We start from the raw sequence: 26,595 nt of genomic DNA, 5'->3' as shown, positions 1-26,595 counted from the left end.
ACGTTTTTAAAGTGCATTATATTCTTGAAGGCATCTAAGAAGACAAAGACCATGCTAAAAGCCTGATGGCTTCACTCAACCTGATCTGAAAAGTAATTAACAAATTAATTAAATAAAAATGTTCCTATGGTAGAACAAGTGAATATTGCATACTCTCATTTATAAACATCCATCTCCCAATTCATTAGCTTCAAAACTGAGGCACAAAGAAAAATTAAGAGCAAATTACGCCAATAAATAATACTATGGTAATGAAACATACTTCTAAAAATAGTTTATTAGTGAAAATGTATCCAGGATGTCATGCTTTTCTATCAGGAATGAAGGATCAAAGAGCAAGAGCTTAACCTCTGTATCACAGACTGAGACTGTCACATGGTCTGTCCAGGAGGCAGAGGAGAGCAGATGGTGCAGTGGAGCACACTGGTGCAAAGCACAGCTTCAGATGAGACCATAGCTAGTAGAGGTAGTGCAATTTCCTATCTGCAATCATGTGTGGATCCTTAGATTTGGGAGAAGCTTGGAGCACCCAGCTCTGCTACAAAGTCATCTTGAAAACCTTATCCATCTTGAAAAGTGAACATTTAAACAAAGAAACAAACAAAAAAACCAAACAAAACAAAACAAGAAACTTTAGCACTAAGACAAAGCAACACCCCTGATTCTGTGAATCTGTTACTAACCTTGCACATTCAAAGTGATCAAATGCCTTATTGTATTTATTGTATTCAGTGTGCTGGGTGGGAAGGGCAGTTTGGAGTTTCATTAGCATTTTCAAAGCTTACACCCAGTAGCACTAACAGCAAATTGATGAGTGTGTGTAATGGAGACGGCCTATAATTATATTTTAATCAGTAAATAACATTTAACAGCATTTTCTAACCTGATGAAAGATCTTGAGGCTGGTGCGGGAGTCTTCACAGACAAGCTCTCGGGGAAGAGAGCAGTTAGCAAGAGCAAATCAAAAGCAGCCCTTCAATGAAGCTGTTAGACACAACATCAGCAACCACCACGGAGCGAGGGCTTGTTAAAAATCGATTCATTCTCGTGATCAAAGCCGAAGAACCGTTCTGCAGCCTGCTTCATATCAATAGACAATTTTGTGCAGTGAATCACACACACACACAAAATGAGGTCCCCATAGCCTTTGAGAGCATCAGAAATCTGACTTTCAAAACAATATTTAAAATGGATTTCTGTCAGTGATATAGAAGGGGCTTAAGTAGACCATAGTGTCAAGTAGAAAGGTTAAGCCTTTTAACAAAATAAAAACAGTGGAGCACCATTTTTTTCTTGTTTAGTTTTTGTATGCAAAAAGAGAAACAGAAAAGATCAAGAAAAGAAGGATGCATGTGCAGATCTAAGTTAAGCTTCTTTGCTTAAAGTCTGATCAAGAGACACTTATCTTCTGATCACTACGCATTTATTTACACATGCAACTGGGTATGAATATGTGGGGATGTGTCCATGCTCACATCAAATATAACTCACTATTTCATAGCTGACACATTGTTTATCCAAAAGGAACAAAGTTGGAGTTGCTTTCAGCATAGCCATAGAATAGACTGTTTTTCTATCGCAGGAAGGAGAAAGACGAGACACTGAAGTCTGTTCTCTCAGTACGAGAGGAGAAGGGAAGCTCATGTACACCCATGTGGGACAGATCACCCAGCTTCATATGACTGCGGACAGTCCCAGGGACAGGGACTTACTGTGTTAGCATGAAGACTTGAGTGCAGATCCCAAAACTGTGTAAAGACCTAGGCATGATGGTACACAATTGCACTGCCAGTTTCACTGTTGTGGATAAAAGGATAGCTGGGGCTGCTTGGACAGCCATTCTATGAACATTGATGGGCTCCAGGTATCACTGGAGACCCTGTCTCAAAAATAATGTGGAAATCAATTAAAGAAGACACTTGCTGCTGGCCTCTTGTATTCACACAAAAACACACACATATCTGTACAAACATGCATATACACACAAATACACATAGGTGCATGTACACACGCAGGTGAGCATGCACACACTTCCCACATAGCTACTTTAAGAAGAACTAAGCAATATGTCATAATTATAGCTGAAGTAAATAAATTCACAAATGGATGATTGGAAGAGGACACACACAGTCGGAGTTTAATTTGAAGTTAATAGCAGCATGGCTTGTGCCTGGTAATTATCCTTATTGAATGTGTAAAGCAGAGTGTAGCAGACAGTGTTTCCCATTTCATGACTTCATCTTCCTGATCACCTGGGAGTGAATGGATCTAATGGGTAAGTAGAGAGTGGTTCTTTGTGACACATTCCTTATGGGAGGATGATGGAAATGAGAGGACATTGAGGTCAAGAATAGACAGTCCCCGGGTTGGTAGCACTGATAGGGCCCAGGAAGTAATCTCTTCCCCCCAGAGACCTTGTGCTCAGACAGACAGATTCTAAACTCCCCAGGTTTCAAATGTCCTTGCAAGTAGGAATAATCTGGTCACACTACCTTTTGGAAAACAACAGTTTCTCTATAACTAAGACATGGCCAAGGCTCTGCTCCTGTAAGACCTAACTTTCAAAACAAAGATCATCTCCTATATAAAATATACATATCCTTTGGGTTATTATTTGCTTTTTCAATAATTCTTTCCCCAAATAAGACGAGTCCTGGCCATAATTCCATTTCTTTTCGTGAGCTCTGCAGCTCATACCCGCTATTATTATAAAACTAAAACAGGACTTGGAGTTATATGCCTCATGTTAAGCTTACATGAGATTATTAAAGAAATCATGAATAAAATCTAATCATTATTTTCAAAACCATGATTAGTTGAAAATGATCTGGTGTGCAACCTACTAAATAGTAATGAACATATGTGTTATATGATGTTTCTCTGACAATATGGAGAGTTATTTATCCACAAGTTATAACAACCTTTCCTTTAGCCTGAACTCGGCTGTCTTTCTGTTCTGCTCCTTCACTGAAGCTCCTGTCACAACCCTAACATCATGAGTGAATGAAAGACAGAGCTGTCTGCCTGGTCTCCACAGAATCAGCTTCTAGAATAGAGCTTAAGTGCACTAGGCATTTAGGAAATGTCTGTTGAATTATTGAATAGGGTAACCTTCTCAGCTGTATCCACAGAACAAAAAACCCCACACATCCTCACTCTGGTGGCTCATATTTATTCCACCTTCTCCTTTCATTACTATCACTATGCTATTTGTGTGTACCTGTGCACGCACATGTCTGTGTGTGAACTTGCGCATGTAGAAGGCCAGATATTGGTCACAACTTGGTGTCTTTTTGACCATCAACAGCTTCTGCTTTGAGACAGGGTGGCTCACACTTGCAGCTCACTGAGTTGGCTGAACTAGCTGGCCAGAAAGAATCAGAAATCCATTGGTTTCTGCCTCCTCAACACTGGGCTTATAGGTGTACCCTACCAAGCCTGGCTTTCTTGTGAGTAGCAGGATTTAAACTCAGGGTCTTATATTTCTGGCAGTTGCTGGCAGATGCTATAGCAAATGAACCTTATCTGTAGTCCCTAACTCCAACTCCATTCTCCTGATGTTCTGACAACTATTTATGGGTTTCTCCTGACTTATACCTCCTTTGCAGCATTTACATTATACAGTGGTTGGAATGAGATGTCCCCTTGTATTCTTGAGAGTATGAAAATTTGGCCTCCCTTGTTTGGATAGGTTTATGAGAAATGACCTTGCTGGAGGAGTGTGCAAGTTAAAATGGTGTCCCACATGCGGCCCACCACAGGGCTAGAGCCACTCATGGAAGCAGGATGTGGAAAGTTTTGACTGTGGTTTCCCAAGCTATTACCAGGCAGGCTTCAGGCTATAAGAAGCTGCAGGACCCCTGCTCCGGGGGTGGGTAGGTGCAGTCTGAATTCCCTGGGAACTGCTCGAGTCAGGCTCAGGGGTCTAGACCTGCACAGTAGCTGGAACCAGCTGGTTCTCAAGATTCTTGGACACCCCAGACACCACTAAATGAGCTGAGAATGGAGTAGGGGCCAGAGGGCTGGCTCTAGCCAGGGCCGAAGGGAAAAGGGCAGGAGAAGAGCTCCAGGTGGTTCCCTCGGTGACAGGAGAGTCCTTAGCATGGTGGGGTCAATTGTGGGAGTGCAGAGAGGACTCCTGCAGGAGATTAGATGTGGCTCTCTAGAGGAAGACCTGCTTCATTGTTCCCCATTGCAGGTCCCAATGAGAAGAGACAATTCATGGTTTGAAAGCATCTATTGTCCTGGCAGAGAGTTGCGATGAGTAAAACCTACCTCACTTGCTCAGGTTGGACCTGAGGTTAATATGGTGTTCCAGAAGTGACGAATCTAAACAATTTTATGTGCTTTTTCTGTACATATATTTTCTAATGCAGAAAGAAAAGGCATCAGGGAAGAGTGTCTGGGAAGGGGAGCTTAACTGGTTAAGCATCAGGGCTTTAGGTGCCTCATTAAAATAGAGATCTGTCTTGAAGCTACATGATCTGTGGTCACATCTTCTACCTGTGGAGGGGCTTGAGGTATTGCCTTTACCTAACTGATGGCCACAGAATTATGGAGAGCCTGGTGTCTAGGCTAGGAGCATGGCAATTGCCTACCATACCTTGAAGAGTTGTCTGCGGGTCTCCAAAGTAAAACCTAGCTAAGCCAGAAACTAGACTGCCTTTCACAGTCCCACAGAAGTGTGTTACTAGAGGTAGACTTTGAGATTTCAAAAGACTTTTGCCCCAGTGGAGCAATAGGAACACCAACCCACCCACAAATTTTCACCTAAAATTTATCCTGTCTACAAGAAGTGCAGGGATTGGGGATGGAGCAGAGACTGAGGAAATGGTCAAACAATAACCAGCCCATCTTGAGACCCACCCCATGGGCAAGGACCAATCCTGGACACTATTAATGATACTCAGTTATGCTTGTAGACAGAAGCATGTTGTCCACTGAGATGTTCCACCCAGAAGATGACTCAGACAGAGGCAGGCACCCATGGCCAAACAGTGGATGGAGCTTGGGGATGCTTATGGAAGAACAAGAGAAGGGATTGTGACCTCTAAGGGGATAGGAACTCCACAGGAAGACCAACAAAGTCAAGTAACTTGGCCTCTTGGGGTCTTAGAGACTGACCCACCCACCAAACAAAGAACACACACAGGCTGGACCTAGGCCTTCCCACACATATGTAGCAGATGTGCATCTTGGTATTCATGTGGATCCTGAACAACTGGAGCAGGGGCTATCCCAAAAACTGTTGCCTTTACATGGGATATATTCTTCTCGGTGAGCTGCCTTGTTTGGCCTCAGTGGGAAAGGATGCACCTAGCCTCACAGAGACTTGATGTGCCAAGCTGGGGGAATACCCAGGAGAGCTCCACACACTCAGAGGAGGAGGGCATTGGGGATGTGGAGAGGGGTTGTGGGAGGGGGTGACTGGGAAGGGGACAGGGAGTGGGATGCAAAGTGAATACGTAAAACAAACAAAAGAAAAAACAAAAAACTCTAAAATAACCAAAAACAAAACAAAACCAACAAAACAAAAACCAACCAACAAACAAAAATACTAAAAGACTCCTGCCATTCCATTTGTTCTCTTCATGTTTCAACATGTGAACTCTCAGCTTTCTGCTCCAAGAGCCATGTTCTACTTGCTTCCATAGTCCCTTTCCATGATAATTAAAAACTATTATCTCCCTGGAACCATCCAAAACAGATAAACTCTTCCTACTATGGATTGCCTTGGCCATGCTGTAGAAAAGTAACTAAGTGATTGCTTAATGTGATTTTCATTCTGATAAATCAAAAGGAATAATGCTTAAAATAAAGCTCACGTGCACCGCACGTGTGTGTGTGCGCACACACACACACACACACACACACACACACACACACACACACACAGAAGCAGGGGTGAGGGTAGGGGTGGGAAAAATAAGAATGGATGACCTCATTCCAAATCTTACAATTCTTTGGAACAGATGCACAAATAGAAATGAATGTCAAAACATAGGAAGAAAAAAATGGACACAAAGAAGGTAAGTTGCCTGGCAACACTTAAAATGATTTCATCTTTCCATGGAATCAGAAGGGTAAATGATTGAGGTGAGATATGAGACTACAAATATGGGAGACTTAGAACACTGGTTACTGTAACACTATCAACAGAATTATTAGATACTTTCTTGTTCTCCTTTCCCCCAAAGCAAATTACACAAAAGAAAACCTCAGGCCTGGAGAGATGGCTCAGCTGTTAAAAGAGTTCTCTGTTCTTCCAGAGGATTGGAGTTTTGTTCTCAGAACCTACGCCAGGTGGCTCATGACCATCTGTAACTCCAGCTTCAGTTACAGCACTGCCCTGTTCTTGCTTCCACAGTTACTAGTATACATGTGCCATTGTCGTAAGGATGCGTTTTCTCCTAGCTTTCAAAAAGATGCCATCTTGAGTGTTGCTCATAGCCATGGCACTACAGGCAAGCAATCCTGTCTATGCTATCCAGATTCCTGGTAATGATAATGGGGCCACCAGCATTCCATAAAGAGGGTCAAGAGACTCTTGTTCGGATGTTAGTTATTACTCGGCCCCCACCGCTGAAATTGCCTTAGGGGATGCTATATTAGATGCAGATATAAAAGGTTGATAAAAGTTGTCCTTCATGATGAAGCTTCTAAGAGTTTGCCCATCCTTGATGACAGAGTGGAACATTGGATGACACAGGGGTGTAATATCCCCAACACTCCTCTAAGTAACTTCCCACTCTGCTCTGTAAGAAAGCCCAATAAACTCACTGGTTTCATCAAGTTGGACTGTGATAAAAATCATACGTTGGGTCAGTTATTAGTGTTCATCTGAGATGATTCTGTTATGGAAATTCCAACTAGCAAAGGACAAAGCACACACTCAGAGAGACAAGAGAAACCCTCACCCTTATAGACTAACATACAATTTCTCATAGCTTTGACATTTCAAGTAACAGTGTAGTCACTAAAGGGTGAACTTTCGGTCTCATGACCACCAGAAGTCTTTATACTCTATTAACAGAAACAGGAAAAGGAGGAGCAAACATTTTGCAGGTAGTTGTTCTGTAGGTAGCAATAAAACACTGGAACATTTAAAAGCAGCAATAAATGCATACAGATCAGCAGGGAGCAGTAAAAGGATGCTTTACTTTTTTATTATTAGATTTTTTGTTTATTTACATTTCAATAAAATGTTATCCCCTTTCCTAGTTTCCCCAACCAGGTGACAGTTGCCTCTGGAGCTGAGGTTGTAGGACTTTGTTAGTTGCTTGATATGGCGGATGCTATGACTCAAATTTGGGTCCTTTCAAAGAGCGGTAGGTGTTCTTAAGCATTGTTCCATCTCCCCAGCATCTGTCTGACATTTTAGATGACCTTGTAAGAAGTCGCCTAACTCAAACACCAGGAGTGTCATGTACTTCTACTACTTGGAGCTGCAACCTTTCTAGCCCTGGGTTTCAAGGGGGCTCCTTACACCCCATGCCTGTGTTCCTGTTGAACAACAGAGGATCATTTCCTAGTCCCCTTTGGATGGATACAGCTCATGCCAGGTAAGAAAGAAGGGATTCTACTTCTCTGAAGAACTTTTAAGATATTCTTTAATTAAGATTTCACAAAGCTATTCTCCAAACTTTGCTTCTACACCTTAAAATGGGGGAAATGATGATATTTACAGCTTTTGGTGATGCTGTTAAACAAACATATCTATTTTTAGATACTGGCGTGACATACTGGGAAGTGTCCTAGATGGGCTATTTAGGACAGAGTAGTTCCCATTCAGAATTGCAGCTTTCTTAAATAAACTGAGAAATATGCTACTGAAAGCACTATGGAGGTTAAACAGTGAAAGTAGAAGCAAAAAATTAAGGCCATCCTCAAAACAGTGTCTTGCAAACATCAGTTTCCATTTGTAAATGAATGTGTATTGCACTATGGCTCTGGAACTCATTTCATTTTGAATAGATTGTAGCTTCTCATTGCATTTGTAAGATTAAAACTTATTATATTGTTGGTTTTTTTCTTAAAGAGAATGTGAGTTTAAAATATTTTTATTAATTCTTTGGATGTTGAGCAGATATACCCTCCAATCCTCCTAGATCACTTTTTACCTACTTCCCCTCTCCCAAACTTCATGTCCTTAAAGTTTTTTTTTTGTTTTTGTTTTTTGTTTTTTGTTTTTATTACACATTGACTCAAATCTGGGCTGTTCACCTATTCCCTGGTGTGTGTGGGCTACCTACAGGAGCATGGCAGACATACTGGAAGCCATACCCTTAAGAAACCTCACTCTCCCTCACCCAGAAGCCATCAACTGTCCATAGTTCCTCAGTTAGAGGTGGGGACTCATGGACATCTTTCCATTCCATGCTAGAATGTTGTTTGGCTTCATGCTGTGCAATTGGCCATGGCTGCTGTGAGTTTATGAGTTCAAGGGTCCTCACGATTTGAGGAGAGGTAGGATATAGATGTCTCCCTTGTGCCTGAACACTTCACTTTCACATATGCCCTGATATCTTCTCAGTTGTGAGTTTCTGCATTAACCATCATCCATTGCACAATGAAGCTTCTCTGATAAGTAATCAATACTGCAAGAATTTATGGGTAGAGAGATGCATTTGAAAGACATTTTGATGGTATGTTGATTTGGCAAAATAGTAGTATTAAATTCACCTCTTGAAACTATAAGCTCAACAACCATGCTTTCTTGGCCAGATTTACAGTATTACATATGTGTTTCCTCCTGTGGAGCAGGCTTTCAATATAAATTTTAAAAGTGGTTGGTGATCCCTGTAATGCTCCTGTGGCCATATCTTCCATGCTAGATACCCTACATATATATCTCAATTATATTAGCATGTGATCATAGATACACACTCAACCAATGGAGGGAACCCAGAAACTCTTGTGCTTGAATTGGGGAAAACCTGGAAGAAGATGAGGAGGATGGTGGTCCTATGGAAAGACCAGCAGTCTCAACTGACATGGACCATTGAGATCTCTCAGACACTTAGTCACCAACCAGGCAGCAGACACCAGTTGACATGAGGCCCCTGACACATATACAGCAGAGGACTGCCTGTTCTGGCCTCAGTGAGAAGATACCCTGGAGAGACTTGAGGCCCCAGAGAGGGGGGAGGTCTGGTGGGGTGGGACATGGGGAGTGGGGACATCTTCTTGGAGATAGAGGTTGGGGAGGAGATACTGGATGGAGAGCAGTTGGGGGGACAGACAGGAAGCAGGGATGAAGTCTGAACTGTAAAAAAGGATTAAAGAATAAAAATAAATTAAAAAACAAACAAACAAACACAAAGTTAACGCTCAAATATTCCATTTTTATCTGCAATTTGACCTTCTAATTTACAGAAACGTGACTTATTATTAATAACACAGCACTGTTAGAATCAGACCTTGAACCCAGTCTTCCAAATTTTTCCAAGAAGGGATCGAAAGATAGATTAGTAAGAAACATTTTTGTTTTCCAAACAAGGAACCTGAGTTCAATTCACAGATCCAATCTAAGAAGTTAAGCATGCTCCTGTCAGCATGGACTTCTTGGCATCCACAGTAGTATTTGGACAGGAGCTTGATATAGCTGTCTCCTGAGAGGCCCTGCCAGAGGCTTACAAATACAGAGGAGGATGCTCACAGCCAACCATTGGACTGAGTGAGGGGTCCTCAATAGAGGAGTTAGAGAATAGACTGAGGAGTTTAAGGGGTTTGCAGTCCCATCAGAAGAACAACAATAGTGACCAACCAGTCCCCCAGAGCTCCCAAGGACTAAGCCATCAACCAAAGAGTACACATGGCTCCAGCTGCATATGTAGCAGATGATGGCCTTGTCAGGCATCAATGGGAGGAGAGGTCCTTGATCCTATGAAGACTCTATAGATGCCCCAGTGTAGGGGAATCAAGGTGGGGAGGTGGGGGTGGGTGGGTGAGTGAAGGAACACCCTCATAGAAGCAGGGGGAGGGAGGATGGGATAGGGGATTTCCTGGGGGGGGGACCAGAAAAGGGGGTAACATTTGAAATGTAAATAAAGAAAATATTCAATAAAAAAAGTTAATCATTGTGAAATGGGATCTCAAAGTCTACTTCACTACAGCAGTGGGGAGAAAAGAATCTCTAGGGCTTCCTAGATACCCAGCCTAGCTTACTTAGTGACTCTCAGGCAGTAAGAGGTCCTAACTCAAAGAAAAATTTAAAAATGAGTACTGTGCCTGAGAAACATCCAAGGTTGTTCTCTGGCTTTCGTGTGAACCTCAGTACACATTTAAGTGCCTATCCTGAGTACATGTATGTATCTACACACACATACTCTTACACACAAATGCCTACAAAACTTCCAGTAAGAAATCTATATTACCCTAGTTACATTCATTGGATCTGATGTTCTTTACCATTGGAAAGAAACAAGAAAAAGAAAAAGAAAAAGAAAAAGAAAGAGAGAAAAGGAAAGTATTTATATTAACTTGGACAGAAAAATGGGGGTATTTTGTAAGCACCTAAAATGTATTAGGTACCGAACCAGATGTTCCCAAAGATAAACGTGCTCTTACACACACTAGTGTTGACTCTGTGGCTGAAACAGGATTCCTAAACATTTGTAACAATGCATATTCCCTACAGGAGATATATGCTGTTTTTAAACTCATCTAAGCATGCTATTAGGAGGATAAGCAAAAGGATAATGTGGAAAGATGAAAAACACCAACTGTATACTCTTAAGTAAAATGAGGCATACAAAACTGTGTTTTCTCTGTAATTGTAACTTCGTGTAAAGAGCTATGAGTTTCTTACGTGTAGAAGCAAGTCGTCATACTTAACTCAGCATGCTAGCACCTTATCCAGGAAGCATGTGTTAAATTACATTCTGCTAAGCTAAAGAGAATGTAGTTGTGAGGCTATACTCCATAGAAGGATGAAAGAGTACAAGAGAGCTGACAGTTTTCCAGCTTGGGTAGTCATAGAACTTAGAGCCACAATACATATTCCTCCTGCTTCTAGTTTTCTCCAAATCAGAGAAAGAAGAGACAATGACCTTTCTTTTTTGGTTCTGTCAGTTCATGACACTAAAGGGTTGAAAGTCTGGGGGGTGATGTTTGTTACCAGCTCTGCATCCCCTTTCAAAAGGCTATGTTGGTTCCCTCTAACTTTCTAGCTATAGAAGAATGGGGTGGGGGATGGGCTTGCTTTGCTGATCAGAGCATTCCTATCTTGAGTTACTGGGCATCAGCCTCTATTTCTCTGTCAGGAAACATAAGTGTCAATCATGCAAGGATGCAGTCAGCAGAAGAAAAGGTTGTCTGTGGAAAACAAGATGAAGCCTTCATTAAAATGGTCACAGTGACAGATAATGCATGTTTTAACATTTCTTTACCATTTATTCTCAGAATTTTTTTTAAAGTCAAATGTAAGAAACTAGTGACAGAAGGAAAGAGTTGGATGAGAAATGTGCACACAAAACAGAGTCTGGCTACCTCCATATGCCTGTTTCTTCAAGGTGCATTCAGAATATGTAATACCATTATCTTGCTTTCCAAGTCATTTTGCGTTGCTGAGAAAATGCCTCCAAAACTTGAAAATAAAGCACAAAGTTAAAGTCTCTCATAGTGGTGGACTAGCGGGCTAGCACAAAGTTAATTCAGTTCTCTAGGGTGGAAATTTTCAATTTTAGTACTGCTGACTTTGTGCAGTAAGAGTGAGTCGGGGAGGGAAGGTCTATGAATGTTAGGATGATTGGCAGTATTTCGAAACAATGGCTGTCAGTAGCTCTTCTCGGTCACCATGAATGAAACTGTCCCCACACCACACACCCCACACGGTGGAAAACCAGGTGTGGTATTAAGAATTCCTGATCTAGACAAAGGCCCATTGTTTGGTTTGTTACTCACAACTCATCATTACTCAGATTCAGTTCTAATCTCTTTAGTTTCTAAGCTTTGTCTGGTGGAGATATAAATGATTTCTCTGTGATGGACAAGATGTGCTCAAGACCTCTGATATTAATTACCCTCTTGGGCATTAATCAAGATTCCCTTTCTCATAATGAACATTGTTTTACATTATTGCCAGCTAACTATATAAATCCCAAAGTTTACCCATTTGAGCATTTTCATCAGCATAGTAAATAACCTGAGTATTTATGTGGCACTCATATGTTTAATAGAAAGCCCAACCAACCAACACTGCTTTTGAAGAAACTCCATTTTGTGTGAGACCAGGGGCTAATGTCCAATTCCAGGAAGAAAATCACAGAGTCCTTCTGAGCAAGCATCCTATGACAACCCAACCCCTCTTAGCAACAGCTAGTCAGGTTACAATAGCAAAGTACATACATATGGAAAACTGAAGAGATCCTGCAGAGAATAGATAACTTGGCCATCCTGGGGTTTTTGTTTGTTTGTTTGTTTTGTTTTGTTTTTCAAGTAGATTTGCCTCTGTTTGTTTCCTGCAGATTACACCAGAAACTGGGATTGTAAAATATTAACTAGCTGACCATATAGAAATCACCCAAGCTTGGTGTAACTACAATAAATATCCTACACCCCTAGACTTGGGCCTCTCACTCTGACCCTCTGAAGACAAAGATGGGGATGGTGAGAGACCTTGATCGAGAGCTCATAATAAAGACCCTTATGTGTTTCATCAGAATCGCCTCATCGGTGGTCTTTTGGAGGACCCCTGCAACTTGGGCATAACCTTTAAGATTTATTTAAATACTATTTTTGATAACATTATTTTGTATATCTAAAAGAAAACTTCATGGTATGTATTCCTCAGATAAACCATTTCCATAATGCACAGAGAATTAACTGCTCAGCATCAGTGTGTTTTCAGAGCATGAGCAGTGAGAATCCATGCTGTACAAAGGAAGACGATGCATCTAAATGCCTTTCAATGAAGATGTAAAACTATGTTGTTTGCTCATCCATTCCTTTGTACACATGCACACATGTGTATGTGTGTGTGTGTGTATACAGTAATAGTTTAAGTGAACTTCATTTCAGTGAGGAAAACAAACTAGAAAATGTAAATCAACTCTCCATCTTTACAAACCAATCACCATGGATAATCCTCCCCAGGCAGACAAAGGCACTGTGATTTCCTTCTTAGGCAGTTACAGCATGGCCCCAGGCAGATTCCTCAGGGCTAGCAGATTCAGCAATTATATTTTGGAAATTCTACACTCCAAAATCTGGTAAAGAAAAGAAAATGTCCCTTTCTAGTCATTCCAGGTTTTCTGTGAAATGGCTTTCTACTCCTTTTGAATCCTCTTTAAAAGAAAGAGAAGGGATCTTGGCTTAGGTGAATTGTCTGGCTGAAAATCTGCAGCTGAGTTTACTTTTTATTTGTTGGGCATTTATTTCCTACTTCACTTTACATATAATAAATGAGGCTAGCTTTCCATTTCCACTGTTAGAAGTTTACATTTGAAACAAAAACTTGATATATCAAAAAAAAAAAAACCAGCAGAAGTTTAAAGCAACACATACACACAAACAGACAGACAGACAGTCAGACAGACACAGACACACAGACACACAGACACACACACACACACACACACACACACACACACACACACATGATGAGAGGCTAAAGCTTTGGAATACTGCACCAGACAAAATATTTAAAGTAGAACTCTGCTTAAAATTGCTTGACCTTGAGGTGTCTTCTCCAAGAACTGTTAACAGCAAAACCCTGCAGGAAGTGTCTCAAAGGTAAACCAGAAAGAGGAGAAGAGACTAGGGGTCAGGGTGCTGTCATTCAAATCCTGGTCCTCTTATTAACTGGATGTGACATTTTGAATGGGTAAGCCTGCTAAAATACAATTTCATCATTCCATACCTCTAGTAAGTGACATCCTTAGAGACTTTTCTCTTCCATGAGTAGAGATTGGCTCCTCTGACATACACTAGTCTCCTCTCCTACATGCCTAGCTCCCATAATGCAGTGCAACACTAATTTATTTTCAATGATTTCATGTCTGCTGGCTTTGCCATTTTAGCAAAACTAAAAGATTATTGAGGGTCACTTCAAATCTTTCTAGGTAATTTAAAGAGAAGTTTACTCAATGGTGGCCAAGTAGTAACACTAAATCACTGGGGCGTCATACGTCGATAGCTGGCCTGCTTTTAGTTGTTAGTAGAAATCCAGAGCTTCATTCTAAATTAAGAAGCACACATAAAACAGTTTTTTAAACATAAACTGTTGTTTTAACTCATTTTATTTTAAGGAAAATTTAATTACTATAAATGTGCTATCTGAATGATTGTGACCACCTTCCCAATTCATGTGTTAAAATGAAGAATTAGTGCCTTTGTACAGAAGGCCCTCAGTCATACAGGGAGATCTCAGGAGTGAGTTTGGTATCTTTCAGGAAAGGCCCAAAGGTGGCTACAGCATAGTGGCTATCTATGAATGAGAGACAGCTCTTATCTATCCTTGAATATACCTGTGCTTTTGCCCTTAGACTATTCTGCTTCCAGTCTTGTGAGAAATGAACTCCTATCATTTATAAGCTACCCAGTGTATGGAAGTTTGTTATAGCTACAAAGGACTAAGTAAAAGAGCATGGTGATTTTGTAAATGCTGTTAAATTTCTGTAACTAAGCTACTACCTAAAATCTACCAAATTCACAAGGGAATTAATGGAGTTGATGAGTTCTTTAGCCTGGAAAAGTCATCAAAACTACTAAAATACTCCAGAAGTGTGATGTTTAATACAGTAGAAACTGAGAACCAAGAGCTACATGAATTTTAAAACTTTCTTCTTAACTCACTTACATTTTAAGTCACCTGCTAGTAACTAACACACTAGCATAGAGTATAGGTCCTATCAATGGAGGAAAATCTTCTACACTACACTCTCTAGAAGGTAATATTGAGTTCCTCAGTGGAGGTAATAGTGCTAAGGAGACTGTCTTTTCTAACTCCTTATAACAAAGAACACTCAAGAAAGAATTGCCTTAAGTATCAGAGCCCAAGAAAATGGGGTTATATCATTTATTAACTTTATGTATTTTTAAAATTAACCTACCTTAAGTGGAACAAAGAATTATCATTTATAAATTCAAAGGATATTACATATATGAAAGTCAATTAAGGAAATATAGACTAAATCTTCATTGAAAATGAATTTCATATTTCTCTAAGTAAGCCTATCCAAAAACCCATGGCCAGGAGCTATATAATATAAGCTTGACATAGCTTGCCTTCCCAGCCTCATTTTCTATGCCAGGGATCTAGGCCTTCAGAATTTTGGTAAGAACATTAAAGGCAATTGTATTACAATTCCTATGGAGTAAGGAGTGAGAACAGAACCAGAGTGAAAACTAAACTGTAGTATTATAGAGACAGACATTAGATATGAACAGCTCAGGAAGTATAATCAAGTGACTTGCCAGCAAGAATACATACATGAACAAATATTTAATGATGCAAACTTTATTTCCCTGAGGGTGTTTGTTTCTCTTGATCCTCTCAAAAGGATAATTTGAAATAATTTCAATCACCTACACAGAAAAGTCGGCTTCTGGTAGATCTCTAACTGGGTTTTTCTTTAAAAACAAACAAACAAATGTGACCTTATAGGCAGAATATGTGAGTAGAGGTTTTGAGAAAAAGAGTTGGCTGATATTTTGCATATCTGTCTGCTCATCTGTAGTTTACCAAGGAACTATCCCATGACCTTGGACAAACTCAATGTCCCAGTAGAAGTACAGGAAGAGAAGCCACTGACATAGAAGGACAGGAAAAGACCCCTTGACAGAGTGACAGCCACAGCAGAAGTGGAGGAAGAGGGACAGGCTGAACAGGAAGGTCAGAATGCACGTGGGGGACACAACTCAACTCTTCCGAGATGAAGAAGCTCCTGTGTTACAAACAGTATTGGGTAGGTGAAGGATATGTGTAGAGGCCTGAGGTCAACATCCATCATCCTTATTAAGGAGCTGCCCATCTTGTTTCTTGAAACAAATCTCTTACTGGCCTGTCAGTTAGGCTGGGCTGGCTGGCTAGTAAGCCCCCGGTGTCTGCTGGTCTCTGAGACCCTGGTTTGGGATTATAGGTGTGTACTGCTATGCTAAGCTTATACCCATGTGCTGAGGATTCGAACTAGGATCCTTATGCTCTTTTGCAAGCAGTTTCCCAAGCCATAGCTCTAGGCCCTGAACACTGCTTTTCAAATATCATGAACAGTGTCATTCACTGCTACTGGTTCCAATCTGGTTAGAGAAATAAATGATCATGTTGGAGCATGGACTGTGTTCATTTCTTTTGTGTATCTGAGTGTAGTAACACTGGTTGAAGGTTTTCAATGGCTTCTTTCCTGGAAGGCCTGTGCAACATCAAAGGCATCCTGTCGACCATGCAGTCATTCTTGCAGCCACTGAAACCAAGTATGGGTCGCCTTCCTGTTCTGCACCAGGTCTCACCCAAGCTTGATTTCATGGGCCACAAGAGCACATCTGGGAATATAGATAGAATCAGCAGAAGATAGAAGACTAAAGCAAGAAAAGACCCAGTAAACTCACCCCAAAATAGTATTTTATATGTAAGCTGGTTAAATGAAATGGCTCTGGTGCAATTCGGGTTATCTGCACTGTTTCCAAATTAGTTTGTAGTAATGGGTAAACATTTAATAGTTCTTTCTAAATTTATTTAGTATATATTTCTTCACTGCCTGTTTTTTTCTATCCTCTGAAAAATTGTGCATGGTCTCATCCAATTCAGTCTATACCAACATTCTAGATTTAAACATACAAGTTTCTCGAACGTCAAATCTTATTTTAAAAGCTTGCACTTCCATAAAAACTAATAAAGGAAAAAGGTAAAAAAATATGCAATCGAAACTATGTTATCAATATGTAAGTCTACTGAATTCTCTTGCGGTACCTAAAATTTCATTTTTGAAAATGCAGGGCTTTTGAAAAAGTATACTATGTAATTTTAAGAAATACTATGTACTTTGTAATAACTCAATTTGGGATGTTAGAAATGTGTATCAAGAAACAGAAACTAGGGAACGACAGCAACCACAATGATGAAACATCTAAATGTGCAGCATGCAATTATAGTTCATGTCAGAATGCTAATAAAAATGAGTCATAAAATCATAGCATAACAGAACGGACAGATAACAGTAATGGGTCCCACTCCAATTCTGACCATTTAGAGATAGCAAAACAGAATTAACTGGCCATCCTTTCAGTCTTCATTTGAAAATATGATATGAAGACTTAGGAAAACCAGTGACTTAGGAAGCTCTAACTTGTCCAAGATCCCTACTTCTCTGTATCTCGGAAAAAAGTATTGAGAGCCTAGGACATTAACAGTGGCCCACAAAATCTCCTTGCTTCATGTCCCCCTTTCTCCTTTTTTATTTTATTTTTATCTCTCTACTTACTCAAGTACATTTTACTACGTAGCACAGGGTAGCCTTGAACTGATGATCCTCCTGCCTCTGTCTTCTAAGTGCTGGGACTATTTACACACACTATTCACATGCACACAGCCATCTACTCTTTAGCCCATGTTGAAACTTGCTCTTTGCACTTTGTTGGTTAGCTGTAAATTTCAGGACCCTCTAAATTCTCTACCAGCCTTCCTCAGTTTTGCTCTTGTGGCTTCCTGAAATAGAAACCCCCATTCTGCCCTGGTTTCCTCCTCATCTTTCCTACCACCACTGATTTCTTTATCTTCCCAGCAGCTCATGCTCTGGTGCTGGCCGCTACTTGGAAAGATAGCACCTTGGATAATAATTTGTAGTTTTACAAGGTCAGTGAATGGACCAAATGTCTCAAAGCACTATTCCTTAATCCCCAAGTAGCTCCGTACAAACATTAATTTCTTTGTATAAAGTGTTCTTTCTGGATAGCATTTTCTGCAAGGGCATGGATTTCACAACAGCTCTTCTATGGAAACAGCACTAAGAGAAGAGAGCAGCCAGAGATACAAAATATGGAAACAAGTTTTCCCTACAGACTAGTACTTCAAAGTCTATTTCAAGAAGAGGGTGAGGGTTATGCCAAGGCCATCAGTAAGGGAAGGTTTTAGGGACCCCACATGTTCAGAACCACCGGAACACAAACAGGATATGAATGGCACAGAAAGAAAGCTGGAGGAGTTTTCTCTGTGGCTTCTGAGGACATTGCCAAACACCATGGATACAGTGACAGAATTTTGAGTGTTTGCCCAAGTAGTACAGATAGATATGGTTGACCCACTGTAAAGCTGTGGCAGTTCTCAGAAGCAGCACAGTCAACTGTGTTAAATCAGACTGTGTCTGTGAAGGGACCAAAGTGCACTGTGTCATGGGATATGAGCTGTACCTTGTAGAGAAGGAGGGGATAGGGTGACACTTGGGTTTCCAGCTTATTGGATCAAGGTGTCAAATGCTACATAGTTATAGAAAAGCATAAAGAGATTTCAAGGAGGGAGCAAAAAGCACATTCAGCTTTATCGGGTGAATTTTAAATAGTACTCTTGGGTATCCTAAACTTTAGTGATGCAAAAATAGTTAAGACAGCCTATGGATAAGATGCATCCACACCCATATAAACAGGCAAAAATACACACACACACACACACACACACACACACACACACACACACACACACCAGACACAGAGAGAGGGGGGGGAGGGGGAGGGGGAGGGTAGGGAGAGGGAGAGGGAGAGGGAGAGGGAGAGGGAGAGGGAGAGGGAGAGGGAGAGGGAGAGGGAGAGGGAGAGGGAGAGGGAGAGGGAGAGGGAGAGGGAGATAGTAAAATAACTTTAAAGCCAGTTTCTCCTCAATCAAAATGGAGAATAAATGTGAAAGAAAAAAATTATTTAAAGGAGTCCATCAGGTTTCATATCAGCTGTGCAGAATCTGATTTTTTAACAGGAACCATTTGAAGGTTTTTTAAAAAATATGTTTCATTGAATCTCAGATTTTTTAAACTCTAATTAGCATGAGTACAGAAAACAGTTCATTGCTCTGTTGTCTTGAATGCAAGAGTAGCAAGGCAGCTTTTAGGTAGGACAGTTATCCAAAACCTGTGCTGTTCGCCTACTTCACTTTGTACCGAACCTTTACATAAGAACCCCTTTCCTCAGATATACCCCACAAAAGGTCACCTTGAATTGAAGTAGAAAAAAGAAACTTATGAAGTTCATTCATTTATAAACTCTAGAAAGTGGGGCTTCCCCTTTTCTCCTGTTCACTCATTGCTCGAGTAATCCATCACAATTTGTTCAGCACCAGAACAAGGTTTCAGCATCATGTTTGTTTTAAAAATAAATTATACACGCATGCTTGTGCACACTTATGTGTGCTTAATGATAATGTGTGCAAGCTTGTGTGTGTGTGTACATGTGCATGTGCACATGAGTGTGTGTGTATGCAAATATGCACGTGTATCTGTTTACTTGCTCATGTGTGGAGAGATCAGAAGACAATTTGTGACAATTCTCTTTTCACCATGCAAATCCTGGGGTTGGAATTCAGGTCTTCAATGTCAGCAGCGAACACCTTTAAAATCCATACCTCTCACTGCCCAGACTTCTGCACAACTCCTGATAAAGAACTATGTGGACACAGTCACTTGCTTAGGATCTAGTCCTCATCTTCCTTGCTGTTTGTCTGCTCAGCTTAGATGCAGACAACCCCCATCCAACCCTCCACTTTGCTTTAGACTCCTAAACTATTCCCCAAAATGTTTTCTCCAGTCCTTTTGTAGAGCAGGTGACTATCATACATGTATAAAGAGTTTTCATATACTCACTCCCCCCTTGTAAGGTCACATGGGTAGCTGTGAGCATGTGAAATGTAACCAGTCACACAATCTATTACACACAGTACTCACAACACCCCAAAGGACTGCATATCCTTTAGTAAAAACAAGAATGTGTCTGCTATGGCACATTACTTTAGATTTAGCTTCAGGATCAAAGGAATGATTGTATTTTATATTTCAATCCTATATATTATCCAGAGGTGAGAATTTTCATTTTAATTTGGGTTGACACAATCTCTGCATGCAGAGATGGTGTCATTAAAACATTCTGAAGGCTCCTCTGAAATAAATCAATTTTTATAACTAACTGCAAACAGTTAACATCACCTCAAATCTTTAGATTCCTACTTGTAATGCTGTTTTCAAGGAAGAAAAAAATAAACATTAAACTATGACTGAACTTAATGGTCACTGTTACTTTGAACCATTAGTCGTGTGTTTCAGATACACTATCTCACTGCTGTCCTGCCCACATCCAATTCTTCACCAAAACTAAGTCAAGTATTTACATGGAAATGTTGAACCATCATGATGGTATCTTTATATTTTAAAGATTTATTATTTACTTATTTAAAGAGTCCTTAGCTAGTTAGTGTGTGAATAATACACGAGTAAATACATACAAAGTACTGTATAACTTCATGTGTGCCACTTGTGTGCAGAAGCTTGTTGAGCCTTCAAAGGGCATCTAATCTCTTGGAACTAGAGTTACAAATAGTTGGGAGTGAGACTTGAACCCAGGTCCTCCGAATGAATAAGTGCACTTAATCTCTTTGCTATCTCCCCATCCCCATGAGACTCTTTTTAACTAGATACTTTGGAGGTTCAAAATGACAACTTTTGTTATTTTAGTTCTTTATATGTAGGTATTATTTTACCCATCATAAATATGCTATTGACAAAGGAGTTTTTCCTGCAATATTCAAGGTTATATTAGCACAAACATATGATTCTACATTTCTACCCATACCATGTTACTCCAGAGCCTTGTAAATTATCAGCTCGTGTGGCTAATGGCTCTCTCTTAGATCAAGTACTGCAACTGGAAAACGCTCTGCACATTATTAGATGTCTGTTTCTGATTCCTACGGTAGAATACTTTTAAGAATGACTGAAAGAATGTGTCACAAGCCCTCTCTTTTGACAATCCTCACTGACTTTCAAACAATGTACTTTCAGTTTTAGCTATAAGTAACTTAATGTTATTGAAAGTACAATACAAAGCAGAAACCTAATTATAGATTTTTTTTTGTTCTTTTATGTGGAAAATATAAATGCATTTGTCATATGAAATTTCCTTTACCATTACTTTATATGTAGCCATTTCCCAATCAGAATGATATCATTACTTATATTAGCCCAAATTAATGTTACCAGTGCTCTTTTGTTCTCCACAGATATTCTTTTTTATTTTTCTTAATTAGAAGCCCTGTCAAAAAGATTGTGGCAATTTTTTCTCCCATTGAAATCAAATATGAAAGTTATAGTTTCTCTACCTTTGCACACATCCAGCTCTGCATGGAGACTCTTGTCCACACTCAACTTTCCTTTACCACATGTACAAATATTTCAACCCCTTCCTGCAAGTCCCGAACCCTTTCAGCAGTGAGTGGTCCTTAATCCAGGGCACACATTAGACATTGCAGGAGAAACTTCAAAACCCCAAACCCTCGGTAACTGACATAATTGCAATTGGGTGTGGAGAAGACTTGAGATTTGGTGTTCCTTTCAGCATCCTAGGTGGCACACAGTGCACCCAGGATGAAATGCACAGCCCTAAAGCATCTCTTCATTATCCTGTCAATGATTGTCATGGCTTGTTTTAACAAATCATAGATTGAATCCTTCTCTTTCACAACCACCTAGGACCAGAAATCAAATTAACCCATTTTTTCCATATCTTCCTATGAAATAATTTGCATAATACCTTGGTACAGCCTATATTCTAAAAGAATTGAATGGCATGCCTTCTGTATCCAAGTGATATACTTGAGATGAAGTACAGTAAGTAGCAATAGAATCAAATATCCACTATATATACCTTCAAATATTTAAAAATTTTTCACAATCCCATTTTCTATATTTTTACCTTTAATCCCTGATATTCTCCATTTTAAGTAATCATTACTTTAAAAAATGAATACAAAAGACTAAGAAGTATACCTTTTATTGAATAAAATTGAGATGCTTATGTGTATCGAAGACACATGGTATATTGGCTCCCTAGTATCCCACAGCCTCATCCTTTGCAGTATAACTTAATGAGAGATGGAGACCATTTCTCCAGTCATCCTAAATGGGCCACTCTTGTGTTCAATTTCACCAAGAATATGTGTGAGAAATGGCAAGGCGTTCCTTCTCAGAATCTGCCCAGGACCTGCAGACTCTATTTTTACCCTCTTGGAATGGTTTTACCATCATTTGAAGAAACCTAATCTAACTTATTGAAAAACAAGATACGTCATAAAAAAGAATCAGAGTACCACAGCAAACGAGCATGCTTAACTGACGTTTGTTTTGACTACTCAGACCCTTCTGAGCAGTCGTATGTCAGTTGCTCCAGGAAGGAGTCCAGGCAGAGCAGCAGCAGCAGCAGCAGCAGCAGCAGCTACAGACCAAGGGCCTGTCAACTGAGAAAAGCCCTAATACAGTAAATATGGATGGCTTCTGCATGAAGCAAGCACATTTTTGTATGCTTCATTATAGACACAGAGATGATGTAATCAGATATTTGTGTCATATTAAAAAGACCGACTGATTACTGTCCTGGCCTCCTTGGTCTCTTGTATGGAGTTTGTAAGTACCAAATATTTGAAGTGTCAAATATATAAGGTGTTTTACAGTCCAACTTTTCACCCATTAACCTTCATAAAGCCTATATACTTACTTTCCATTTCCTTACACAGAGACTTGAATAAAGAAAAATGTCAAAGCTACCTCTTAAAAAAAATTGGTAAACACATTAGCCTGAATTTTCTCTATAATTATTGTGCCATCTAGGCTACTTTATTTTCCTCTTGAGGACATGAAATGGAAAGAAAAATTCTAAGAGAGGTTAATACAAAATTGTTCTCTTACTGATACTGGGGATATTTCCAAGCTGGGCTACCTTTGATACTTTTATAAATCATTTCACTGAATATTCTACCTAAAATCTCCACAGATACCTTTTTATGAACATAGTGACGGCAGGAACATTAAAGGTAATCTATCAGGATCTTCCTTCAGTGTGAATCTTCTTTATGATAATAATACACAGGGCCAGTGGCTTTCCTTTTCTAGCTTCGGTATTGTATAATCTTGCAGTGGTTTGGATACAGGTAGCTCTATTAGTTTCCCTTTCTACTTTAACAAACTCCACTAAATACAATCTTAATTTCCCATAGTTTTGGAAGCCAGAGATCTGGAAACTGCTTCAATGAGCTAACATCAAAGGTTGTAAAAGACTGTGTTCACTCTGGGATGCTAGGATACAGTCTGCTCCCTTGCCCTTGGTATCTAGAGAAGCAAGTGTTCCTTACATTCTTTGGCTGAGAGATCACCTATGCATGTTTTAAGCCAGAAGTCCTGTCTTCCAACCTCTGTGTCTGTACCACAACCATATCGTATTCTGTTGTCTTCATCGCTCTCAACTTTAATCAGCTTTAAGGACATCTGTGATAAATCATTGATTGCATCTTGATAATGCAGGATAATTTTCTCATGTTCCAGTGCTTAATTTAATTACACCAGTAGAGTCCCTTTTGCAATGCCAGGTGACAATATCCATAGGATATGGTAATCAGGCTATGATATAAAGAAACAAGGTCTACCACAGTATCATCAGTTTTTTAATAAGGTCAAGGTTCCTCTGGTAAGGCCAGTATTAAGCCAGGAAAAATCAGGAAAAAATAATAAAACACCTTAGCTTAGCCACCATCAATCCCTTGCTTAATTTTTCTGCTTAAATCAAGCAAAAATCAAGTCACCCATTAAATCTAGGTAAAGCCACAATGTGTTAGGTAAAAACATTGCCAAAGTGGTCACTGTGGTAGGACCTTAATTCTACTAGATCACAACATTTAAGAATAACAGTGTCATCTTGTATTTGTCGAGTTCAATAGAGACTTCATCTGGAACAGTTGCTTCTGGGGGCGCTGGGTAAATAGAGCCTTTTGTTTGAATTTGAACAGCACCGAAGAGCTTCCTTTTTAATGATCATTTTAATGTATTCTTACCTAACACTATTTCATTTTATTAGCAGCATAAAAACAAACTTGCTTCATAATTCTTCCACTGACAATGTTGCCTACTTGAAGGCATCATAAAGTTATAAGCACAGATTTATAATTCATCCATTATTTAAAAGGAAGGGACCCTTAATACATTTTATCTGCAAAAGAAAGTAATATATTTTGCTTGACAATTACATTACTAGAGAGAATGATTCAAGCTTGTAGACAAAGTATTCGGAGCATATAACTGAAATATAATATTTATACGTATAAAATCTCATTGATTCAGAAAAATAAGTAATACACTTTTTCTAATCGCTAGTAAAGGGAATATTTCATAAGCTAAATCAGATAAAGAAAACAAAACATTAAACACAAATGCCTGTGAGAATGATAGGGAATCAGATGTGCATTAAAACATCTTATTATGATACAGATAAAGCAAACTTAAGAACATCATCTAAACCAGAATATTCTGAAGCCATAGTAATCATATTAACTATTGTTAGCTCAGGCTGTTTACTTCTTGGGTTATAAAAATAAATGGCAAATGATTTTAGAGACCAAGAGCTTAGGAAAATAATATCCTCAGCTAAATTACTGCTGACCAAAGGTCAGAGCTGATAATAAATCAATCACTAGTTATTAACTATAGAATACATTTTACATTTGAAAAGTTTACATTGACCAATTTCTTCATAGTAATGAAAAGAATCCTTGGTAATTTTGTTCCATCCCATCCCAAAATCTCACTAAAATGAAAACAAAGACTTCACATACATATTAGTCTGCAGAGAATAGTAGATGGGGTGTTAGGAGGGAGAGATAGAAGCCACATTTTAGAAGGAAGAAATCCATGAAGAAGAGCCATTGCAGTAGCCAACAAAGAGCTATTTCTTGAGTGGAGGCAGTGGATTTTCCCAGAGCAAACAGCTAAGCCCTTAAGCACAGTCTTTGCCAGACTTAAAAATCTACATTGATGGGTAGCTCTGAATTGTAGAGCGCTGTGGCACAATCACTTCTCAGTCACCAGAAGGGAGCTCACTCGCAGACCTTCGGGGGCGCTCAGACAGCTAATTGCCCATTTCTCACTTAAAATTTACTTTGTGGAAATGTTCAAGTGCACCTGAGCTGAGAAGAGTGAAGAAGCCCACCACAAAGGGGTTAAACATACCCTCCACATGGAAAGACAACAGAGGTTAAACAGATTCACCACAAGGGGAAGACAACAGGGAATTGTTTTTCTTGGAGAAAATAAGTGGCCCAAGAAGATTTTCAGACTTGAATTGAGGTTTGTGTACCTTCTCTCCAGACAAAGATGCAGGCAGGCCATCTCTTTCTCCACCTGAAGACTACCTGTCCTACCACACCAATCTTGACAAACAAATGCTATCCACAATGAGCCATTTTTTTTGTGCTTTCTTTCCCAATTATGAGTGAGTCATCTAGGATGGTATTAGAGGGATATTCCTAAAATGAACTAAGTGCTGAAGTGAGCAGCAAGAGAACTCAGAGATAAAGGCATTACAGGAAAACCTATGGCTTAAGAGGACAGAACTAAGCATAAGTAGAGAGGTGGCTTGGTTGGTACGCACAGAAACTGCTGTCAGATGGCCAGTTTCATTCCTAACACCTGTATAAGGATATTCACAACTGTCTCTAACTTGAGCTCTGCTATGCCGATGCCTTCTTCTGCTCTTCTAGGGAAACTTCAGGCATGTATACACACACACACACACACACACGTACAAAACCTGCCCGCATGAAGTCACTAGCTACACATTTTTATATGGGTATCATCAGATATAAAAATACTGCAAAATAAAAAAATATACTGCAAAATGCACCTATATAATTATAGCCAGAAGCTGGAAAGAACCCAGATGTCCCTCAACAGAGGAATGGATACAGAAAATGTGGTACATTTAAACAATGGAGTACTACTCAGCTACTAAAAAGAATGAATTTATGAAATTCCTAGGCAAATGGATGGACCTGGAGGGTATCATCCTGAGTGAGGTAACCCAATCACAAAAGAACTCACATGATATTTACTCACTGATAAGTGGATATTAGCCCAGAAACGTAGAATACTCAAGATACAATTTGCAAAATGCATGAAACTGAAGAAGAACGAAGACCAAAGTGTGGACACTTTGCCCTTTTTAGAATTGGGAACAAAACACGTATGGAGGAGTTACAGAGACAAAGTATGGAGCTGAGATGAAAGGATGGACCATCTAGAGACTACCACACTCAGGGATCCATCCCATAATCAGCCACCAAACTCAGATACTATAGCATATGCCGGCAAGATTTTGCTGAAAGGACCCTGATATAGCTGTCTCTTATGAGGCTATGCCAATGCCTGACAAACACAGAAGTGGATGCTCACAGTCAGCTATTGGATGGAACACAGGGCCCCCAATGGAGAAGCTAGAGATAGTACCCAAGGAGCTAAAGGGGTCTGCAACTCTATAGGTGGAACAACAACATGAGCTAACCTGTACCCCCAGAGCTTGTGTCTCTAGCTGCATATGTAGCAGAAGATGGCCTAGTTGGCCATCATTGGGAAGAGAGGCCCCTTG

General features: G+C 39.8%; 1 protein-coding gene and 1 non-coding gene across 22 annotated transcripts in view; both read right to left on the bottom strand.

Moving 5' to 3' along the window:
• Egfem1 (EGF-like and EMI domain containing 1) overlaps nt 1–26,595 on the bottom strand; it is a 609,406-nt gene that overhangs the window by 257,756 nt on the left and 325,055 nt on the right. Inside the window, exon 1 of one of the 21 annotated variants that reach the window (XM_030252867.1) lies at nt 884–8,970. The exons of the other annotated variants lie outside the window; for them this stretch is intronic. The gene's annotated coding sequence lies outside the window, so the exon portion shown is untranslated. Of the gene's footprint in view, nt 1–883; nt 8,971–26,595 lie in introns of those variants that run through there. 21 annotated transcript variants of the gene reach the window in all.
• On the bottom strand, nt 16,383–16,480 carry Mir551b (microRNA 551b). Its single transcript, NR_030422.1, has one exon. It is a non-coding gene; the product is annotated as a microRNA 551b (primary transcript).

Source organism: Mus musculus, chromosome 3 (genome assembly GCF_000001635.26).
Source record: "Mus musculus strain C57BL/6J chromosome 3, GRCm38.p6 C57BL/6J".
In the NCBI taxonomy this organism is placed as follows: Eukaryota; Metazoa; Chordata; class Mammalia; order Rodentia; family Muridae; genus Mus; species Mus musculus.
This window is presented reverse-complemented; position numbering and strand designations above follow the sequence as displayed.